This window comes from Panthera uncia (assembly GCF_023721935.1).
Source record: "Panthera uncia isolate 11264 chromosome A3 unlocalized genomic scaffold, Puncia_PCG_1.0 HiC_scaffold_11, whole genome shotgun sequence".
NCBI lineage: Eukaryota > Metazoa > Chordata > Mammalia > Carnivora > Felidae > Panthera > Panthera uncia.
Window position 1 is genome coordinate 1,238,111 of NW_026057578.1, and position 8,972 is coordinate 1,247,082.

Genomic DNA, 8,972 nt, shown 5'->3' on the forward strand with positions numbered 1-8,972 from the left:
GGGGGGGGGGGGGGGGGGGGGGGGGGGGGGGGGGGCCGGTGGCCTGCTTTCTGCTCGCTCCCTGGGGTGTCAGATGCGCTAAAGCCCACAAATGCATTTTCCTTTTGTCCTAAAGAAATTTGAATTGCAAATTTCAACCAGGAAACAAAACATTTCGTAGTTTTGCTCAGTTTTTATATATCGCCTTATACATTTTTTTTCAAAAACGTGATTGAAAGCAACATCTGTCCAAGTAGAAATTGTTGCATTTTAAATAGCAATCTATTGAAAAAGGTGTAACCTTTACCAGCCTAAAGAAAGTGAGAAGATAAGCCAATTAAGTGTACTTTAAAAAGGGGGTGGGGGGAGGGGGGTTACTTGGACTTGAATGATCGGGAACATTTTGTTTGTGAAACCCGACCCTCTGAGCAGTCCTTCCTGTGTCCCAGGGAGAGGGCACCAGGTCCAGACTGTTACACTGTCCGGTGATGCATTTTAGACTTTGTCACTGAAAGCGGAACAGTACTCGTGTGAAGTCTGGGACGGAAACCAGTGACCGTAGTTAGAGAGCTGCAACTCAGGAAGCTGTTGGCTGAAACGGCGGCCTGCCTTCTGTGGCGTATTTGCAGGTACTTCCGGAGCGTGAGAGGGAGGAAACCTTGCTAATTTATTTGACTGTACAAATACACTTTGATAATTTTTTATATTTTCATAAACTTACTTTTGCAAGCGTAAAATGAGAGAATTTCACTCATTCTTTGGAGTCTGTTCCATCGCACATCACTACAGATTTTTCACTTTCTAGCACAAACGTACAAATGGTAAGAACACGGAGGACTTAGTGATTTGGAGGGACTGGGATTCCAGAGCAAACGTCAGGTGACAGCGCAGCCGAGTGCTGAAAGTTCCAACGTCTCATACGATGCGAAGGGTTTTTTACACGTAAAACAAATTTTTCTAATTTAAATACACAAATGTAAAAATCAAGTGTGTTTCTTTAGGTTTACTTGATAGAAATTTCTGTAAATTGTATTTTATATTACAAAGTATTATATCACTGTACATTAAAACACGGAACTGCATAGGTTTTGTTACTTGAAGTAGAATAAACATCTACAGAAGGTTTTCTGCCGCGCCTGTGTCACTCACTTCCCCTGTCGGGAGTCTGGGGCTGGGGGGCCCCTCCGCGAGCTTGCACACGCCCACCCCTGCCCTGTGCCGACGACCGCCCCCCCCCCCCCCCCTTTGAGTCGGGTGACCCACCCTACCGCTCTGCCTGCTCGAGCGGTGCCTGGTGCCGTGGCCGCCGTGGCCTGGAGGTGTGGTGGAGCCCGTGGCCCAGGCTCCGGTGCCGCGGGTGGAGTGGGTGGCTGTGGCCGAGCCGGCAGGCTGACGCGGTGCCTTCAGGGCGAGGGGAACGGCTCCCAAACCTACACGCGGCCACTGCCGGGGCAAAGGACACGGCATGGGCGTTGCCCTGGAACTTCAGCGCCCAGCTGCCCCCCTAATTGACCTCAGTCCGATGACCCCGTGTCCCAGGAGCTCACTTTCTCAGCAGGCGCGTCCCCAGCCCCGCTGTGAGCAGAGGCAGAGAGAACATCCTTCCTGAGGACGCTCCCGTCCCGTTGGGTGTCCTGTCACCAGTGGCTGGCAGGTGTCCCAGCCCAGCACAGGGCAAACCAGGGAGGGCCCCTGGACACAGAGCAACCAAGGAGGGTTCCGCAGGGGGCAGCACCCGGGCCCCCGGGCCGCTGTTGCCTCAGAAGGGTGCGCTGAGCCGAGCTGGCCCACATAGGCGCACGGCGCACGGAGGCGGGCGGCCCGTTTGCGGGGAACCGCGAGGGGCCAGACCTGGCCGGGGGCAGGGCCGCCGTACCCAGAGCTGACCGGGGACACCGAAGAGGCTGGGCACGGTGCCCAGGCCTGCACAGTGCTGTCAGAGGGGTGTCCCCGGAACGTCGGGAAACTGGGCCCCGTTTTCAAGTTCTCAGTCCTTCGAACGCTCACTGCTCAGATGTTTGCCTTCAGTTGTGTTCACCCCAGAGCCTGTGTCTCCCATGCTCCACGGCACCAGGATGCTCTGTCCTCACCCTGCCGCCTGCCACCCCCGTCACCCCTCCAGCCTGTGACCCCATTTAGCCAACGGGACCCCCGAGCCGCACGTGGGTCTCCAGAAACCCGAATAGTGAGGAGTCTGGCTTGAGGATGTGGCCCTCCTTCCCTGAATCTTTTTCCCCTCTGTTTTCTTTTGTTTACAAAATTGGGATTCTACACGTTCTTGTAGCTTTTTTTTTTTTTTTTAATTTGCTTTGTCCTGGGAAATTCCCAAAGGCATCAAATATCGATCAAAAGACATTTTGGAGGCACCTGGTGGCTCGGTCGGTTGAGCATCCGACTTCGGCCCGGGTCACGATCTCACGGCCCGTGGGTTCGAGCCCCACGTCGGGCGCTGTGCCGACGGCTCGGAGCCCGGAGCCTGCTTCGGATTCTGTGTCTCCCTCTCCGTCTGCCCCTCCCCTGCTCATGCTCTGTCTCTCAAAAAATGAATAAATGTTAAAAAAAATTTTTTAAGTCATTTTGTATTTTTCCCATTGTTGACAAGGTTTGTATCTTCTCCTTTCAAGAGAATGAATGCTCCCTGTAGATCCGTGAGGTCCTAAGCATCAACCGCGGAGCATGTAGGAAACGAAAGGAGCATGTGAAGAAAATGAAGATCTGCCGTCCCCTCCCCGTGAATGTGGTCATCCAGAAACATCCAGACACAAGCCTTCCTAGCGGTACTTCCAGCCCCTTTCTTATGTGCACGTGTTGCTGATGTTCGGGGTGCATCACCAAGGACACGCATTTAGGAAAAGCCCAATGAACAGAGACCACCTAGCGTGCGTCTGCGTGCTTCACACGCACCTAGAGGCAGCCAGTCCCAGTGGGTAGAGCGGCCTCCGTGTCACTGACAGCCCCGTCCTCAGCTTGTGACTTTGTCCTGATGGTTGCAAGAAGGCTGCCCCTGCAGGCGTGACATCATCATCTCACTGTTCTGGGAGGAAGCCAGCACGAGAGACAGAGCCGTAGCAGGGCAGCCCTGCCCCATCTGCCCTCCTGGTTGAAACTTTTGCTTATATCTTGTCGCCACGCTCTGTCACACGGCCACCCCTAGCTGCACGGGAACGAGTCCGGGCCTGCCAGAAAACCAGGGGAGGGGTCAGCACCGCGGCTAGGAAGGGCAGCCGGAGCCACAGCCAGGCAGGCAGTGCCCGGTTCCTATCAGTGACTTCTCCGTCACCTTCCACACCACCCAGCAGGCGCCCTGCTGGACACATGCCCCCAAAGCATGCGTTATCCGCAGGGCAGTGTCACCCCCGTGGGGGCCAAGGCTGGTTCTGGGGGTACAGGTCTTAGCTACTGCAACGGTCTGTGGCCCTCCGAGGGGCAGAGAAAAGTCTGGAGGGGCTTCTTGGGGAGCCGCCGTTTTTCAAAGGGTGGGAAACTGCCCTACACGGAGGAAGACTTCTGCACACACGAAAATCTGTAAGCAAACATCGACAGTGATTTACTCCTAACTGCCCAAACCAGGAGACCACCCGAAGTCCCCTCTGTCCACGCATGTCCCAGCCGGGGCTCAGCCGCAGCCCAGCCGTGAAAGTGAGCACGAGCGGGCACAGGCCGCGGTGGGGGGGCCTCTGCTGTGTCGAGCGAGGGGGAGAAGCCAGACCGAAGGCCACCAGCCCATCACATGACAGCGATAAGACAAAACTCGGGGGATAGATGGGGCTGGGGTGAGGGGAGCACGCCGCTGGGGAGCGGCGCCAGGGAGTCACGGGGGTGGGGTGTTGGCTGCGTGGCTGTTTCCAAGTGCCAAAACTCAAGATGCCCAAGCGAGTGACGGTTACTGGAGGTGACGCCGTGTCACCCAGACGAAGAGTGGAGGCCGGGCGTCGCGTTGGCAGCAACCAGTGGTGAGTCCTACCCCCCGCAGCTGCACTTGTACACACACACACACACACACACACGCACGTGCACCCAGTCCCGCACACCCATGTGAGCGCACACGTGTGCACATGCACACTCACGCACACTCACACCCATGCATGTGCGCACACATCAGGGACAAAAAGAAAGGAGCTCAACTCCGGAGGTGATTCTGCAGCAGTCCGGCTTTGTTCGCCCCGAATACGGCAAAGCCTTACTTCCTGCAGTGACTCGCCTTTGATTTCAGAAAAGACCCCCCACGTATCTGTAATTATACAGCAATAAATGAACATCTCTTCTTCTTTAAAAAAACAGAACGGGGGGGGGGGGGGGGCGCCCTCTGACCTGGGCCTGGGGTCTTTCCTCTGCCACTTCCTTCGTTCTGTCTCTGCCACGCGGCTGGATGACCCCTTGTCTGTCCTGCCCTGCGGATCCCGCCTCCTTGTCCTGCCCCTTTTCCTGGAACTCCTCCCCCGAATTTCTCCGGAAGGGACTTGGTCTACCCCTGGCTGCTTTCGCCGTGTTGGGATTTTGCAGGCTGTCACTGGAGACCGTCTGTCCCCGCTACCGCTCCTGATGCCTGTCACCTTGCCCCCGACCAGGGCAGCACGAAGCTCTGGCTTCTGCCAGCCCGTGCTCACTCTCATTTCTCGCAAGTTCGAAGCAGTTGCCTAGAACTTTCCCCTGGTTTGTCTTTCCTTCTGCGTGCGCGCGCGTGCGTCTGATTAATCAATACTTTGATAGCTGAGAAATCTTTTGGCAAGCAGAGGGAAACACATTTTGTTCCCCGTCCCATTTCTTTGTCTTACAAATCTAGGGAACGATGTTTCTTACATAAATATTTAAACTCGAAATTAAATATTTAACGTCCTTATAATCGGTATTTAATAACAATTAAATTTCCAGGGGCGCCTGGATGGCTCCGTCAGCAGAACGCCCCACTTGGTTGAGCGTCCGACTCTTGATTTCAGCCCGGGTCACCATCTCGAGGTTCGTGAGATCCAGCCTTGCGTGGGGCTCTAGGCTGACAGCGTGGAGCCTGCTTGGGATTCCCTCTCTGCCCCGCCCCTGTCCACGTACTCCCTCTGTGTGTGTACGTCAAAACAAAGAAACTTAAAAAAGTAAATTTCCAAATACTTAGATATCAATTACAAAGATACTTCATAAAAGCCTCCTAAGTGGCTAATGAAACTCACACCTGTAACAAAGGTTTATCAGATTCCCTCAGTCCTCGTCCACCTTGAGGAGCGAACAAAGCTCACAAACCACAGTGACAACGCGACGCTCGGCAAACAGCTTCCTGACTGCGAGTGCCGTGGGCGCAACTCGCTTCTTCATGATCTCTTCTTGCGTGGGTCATCCCGGGCACAGAGGACCCTGAAGACAGGGGTACAGGATGGACAGACAGACAGGCATCAGGGAGGCTCCTCATGGCACCTACCCTGCCTGCCGTGGCCGCAGGGTGACGCTGTGGGCAGCCTGTGGTCCGCGCCCCGCAGGCCAGAGCTCCAAGTCAGCGAGACAGGCAGAGGCAAGGGGAAGCAAGGTCAGGCCGGGGCAAGGGGTCGTCTGTCGTTCCGGCTTCTCTGGCAGGATGCCCTCGCCTCCAAGGTGGGAGGAGTGAGAGAGACACGTGTGCTGGTGTGTTTTCGTGGCTCACGTAGCCCAGCCACAGCCCACGCCAGCCACGTGAGCCGCCACGCACAAGACCCCTCGGTGCTACAAAGCAGCCGGCGGGGGCTTCTCTTCCGGTGTCTGGATCTCACGTACAAGTGCCTCTGGTGACCCCCCCGAACTGGGAATATGCAGGAGAGGGCCTCCTGCTCCGCCAGCCCGGCCCCCAGCACAGCCCCCAGACTGGCCCCCAAGCCTGCTCAAAGCCGCCTTTTAAACCTTAAGTTCCAAGGGTGCCTGGGTGGCTCAGTCGGTTACGCATCCGACTTTGGCTCAGGTCATGATCTCGCGGTTCGTGAGTTCGAGCCCCGCGTCGGGCGCTGTGCTGACAGCTCGGAGCCTGGAGCCTGCTTCGGATTCTGGGTCTCCCTCTCTCTGTGCCCCTCCCCCACTCCTACTCCGTCTTTCCCTCTCTCTCAAAAGTAAATAATCATTCAAAAAAATTTTTTTAATAAAAACAAATAAACCATACACTCTAAACAAACACAATGGCAGAGTGGTGCTCCCACCTAACTGGGTGCAGCTATCCCGGAAATACGCCCACTCCCAGGAGGAGACAGTCCCTCCTTGCCCTGGCGAAGTTCAAGTTCGGTGTTCTCCACCGGCCCACACTCCCACCTGGAGCTCGGGATGAGGTCAGCCGCTCTCAACACACCCGATGTTAGACAAGAGGGTCAAGAGGGCAGAAGAAAAAAGAGTATGCGGTTAATAAGCACACACATGGATGTTATCTCCGAAGCAGGAAGGGACCCTCCTGGGGTGGTCACCTCTGCAGTGGGCCATGCGGCCGTAACCAGGGTCTCTTGGCTTCCTCGCCATCCAGTCCACGCTCCCTTGGTCCTGGAGCTCCTCAGCCGGTCTAGACTCCCTGCCTGGTGGGTGCCCCAGAGCGTCCTTCCTTCGGGCCCGAACTATCGGCGATCCCGCCTGAATTGCCTCGTGGTGGCTTCACTGATTCAATCACAGGACTTGGGGGTTACCGAGAGGTGGCCCCAGGAACGCTCCAGCATCTCAGGCGTGTTCTCCTGACCCTCACTGACAAGTAGCAGCCTCACTGCCCTTGCTAGGAGGCCGGGTCACCCCCGGCCAGGGCAGTCTCCCTCCTTTGCCCGTTCGTTCACTGGCATGGAGGGGCCGAAGCGGCCAGGTGGCCGTCCCCGCCGCCAGCCCCGCGAGACCATCACTGCGTCCTCTAGAGGAAGCTCTCTTCCCTTTGAACTGACTCTTCTAGAACCAGAAGTGGCAGGAACGGGCAGCAAAGATCCAGCTAGTGGATCGGCAGAGGTAACAGCGAGAGGCGCCACCCCGTTTCCAGCCCTTGGTTCCCAGACCCACGAATCCCGGCGGTGGAGAGAGAGCATCATAAGTTGTTGCTGACCCCGAGCGTGCGTCCTGAGAGGCAGCGCCCCAGCCCTGCAAGCTTCTCCCGCCACCCGGCTGGCGCCGTGACGGAGTCTTCCAAAGGCCGCCAAGTACTTCTCTCAGAAGGGCCCAAACCCAGAACTCTGACCCCAGACGCTGGCGAGGGCGTGGGCGGCAGGAGCGCTCACCCTGGCCGGCGGGAACGCGGAATGGCGAGGCCGCTCTGGAAGGCAGCGTGGTGATTTCTCACAAAAGTAAACATACTCTTACCGCACGATCCACAGCCATGTCCTTGGCAGTTACCCAAAGAAGTAGAAAACTTCCGTCCACACAAGAACCCGCACACGGATGTTTATGGCAGCTTTATTCGCAATCGCCCAAACTCGAAGCAGCCAAGATGCCCTCGGTGGGTGTGGACCACCCAGACAGCAGAATATTATTCAGGGCTAAAAAGAAATGAGCTCCCAAGGCCCTGGGGACACATGCAGGAAACTTAATCGCATATTACCAAGAGAAAGAAGCCAGTCAGAAAAGGCTACACACTGTGTGATTCCAACCGTATGACATTCTGGGAAAAGCAAAATCATGGAAACGGAGAAGTCAGTGGCTTCTTGAGGGGAGGGGAGGGACAGGCGGAGCACCGAGGATTTTTAGGGAAGATGTTCAGTATGATACCCGACATACGTGTCAGATGCACGTTTTGTTAAGTTCAGACCTCGGCGTATTTTGAGTGGTGGTAAACGTATCGTATTTTAACTGCAGCATATACACGTCCACTGCCGGTGTATGGGAAGACAGCGATATGTGTGTGCTGTTCTTTTCTGTGACCTTGCCGAAGTCACTTGTTAGCTTTTTTCCAGGTTCCATAGGATTTTCTACATAGATCATACTGTCTGCAAAGAAAGACGCTGCACTTTTGTCTCCTTGTGAATTCTTTTCTCCTGCTCGTCGTATTGCATAGAGACTCCAGTGTGATGTCAGACAGACGTGGTGATGGTGGAGATCTTTGCCCTTTTCCTAACCTGGGGAAAACATTCAGTCTTGTGCTGTTAAGTATGATGCTCGCTGTGGTTACTTCCCAGATGCCCTTTATCAGGTTGAGGAAGTTCCCTTCCATTCGTGCTTTGCAGTTTTTCTCAGAAATGGATGTTAGATTTGTCAAACACGTTCTTTTTTCTTGTTGCAATTTTGAGTTTATCATACTTTTTTTTTCTTTGTGGTCTTTTTAAAGTGTGTTTATTTTGAAAGAGAGAGAGAGAGAGAGAGAGAGACAGAGACAGAGCGCGCGCACTCATGCAAGCGGGGTTGGGGCAGAGACAGAGAATCCCAAGCAGCCTCCGTGCTGTCAGCACAGCGAAGGGGGGCTCGAATCCATGAACCGTGAGATCACGACCCGAGCCGAAACCAAGAGTCAGATGCTTCACCGACCGAGCCACCCAGGCGCCCCTTTTTGGCCATTAACACGGCACATTATGTCGGTTGATTTTCGAATGTGAACGAAACTTGTGTCGCTGGAGTAATCCCCACTTGGTTGTGATGTATCACTCTTTTTTAAAGATCTTGTTGCATTCAATTTGCTAAGATTCTATTAAGGATTTTTGCACGTTTGTTCATCAGACATTGCTCTGTGGTTTTATATTCCTGTAACATCTTTATCTGGTTTTGATATCAAGTCATGCTGGTTTCACAGAACGTATGTTTCTATGATGGTTTCACATGCCGCACTTACCCTCGTGAAGCACGGTTCGGTTTTCAATGGTGGGTCCACAGCCGCTAAGCTGACTCTGTGACCCACCGTGGGTCTTCCCCCAGATAACGACCGCGTGTGCCGTGCTGATTCGGCCTAGTCCCTTCTCCCGGCCCCTCTCAAATTGGATTTTCTTGCCCGTTTGGGGCAGAGGCTGCTATTTGCTCACAGGAGCCACGGCTGGAGACCTCACTCCCCGCATGCACGCCGGCTGCGCCGGGATTCTGGGTGGGGTTCACAGCTC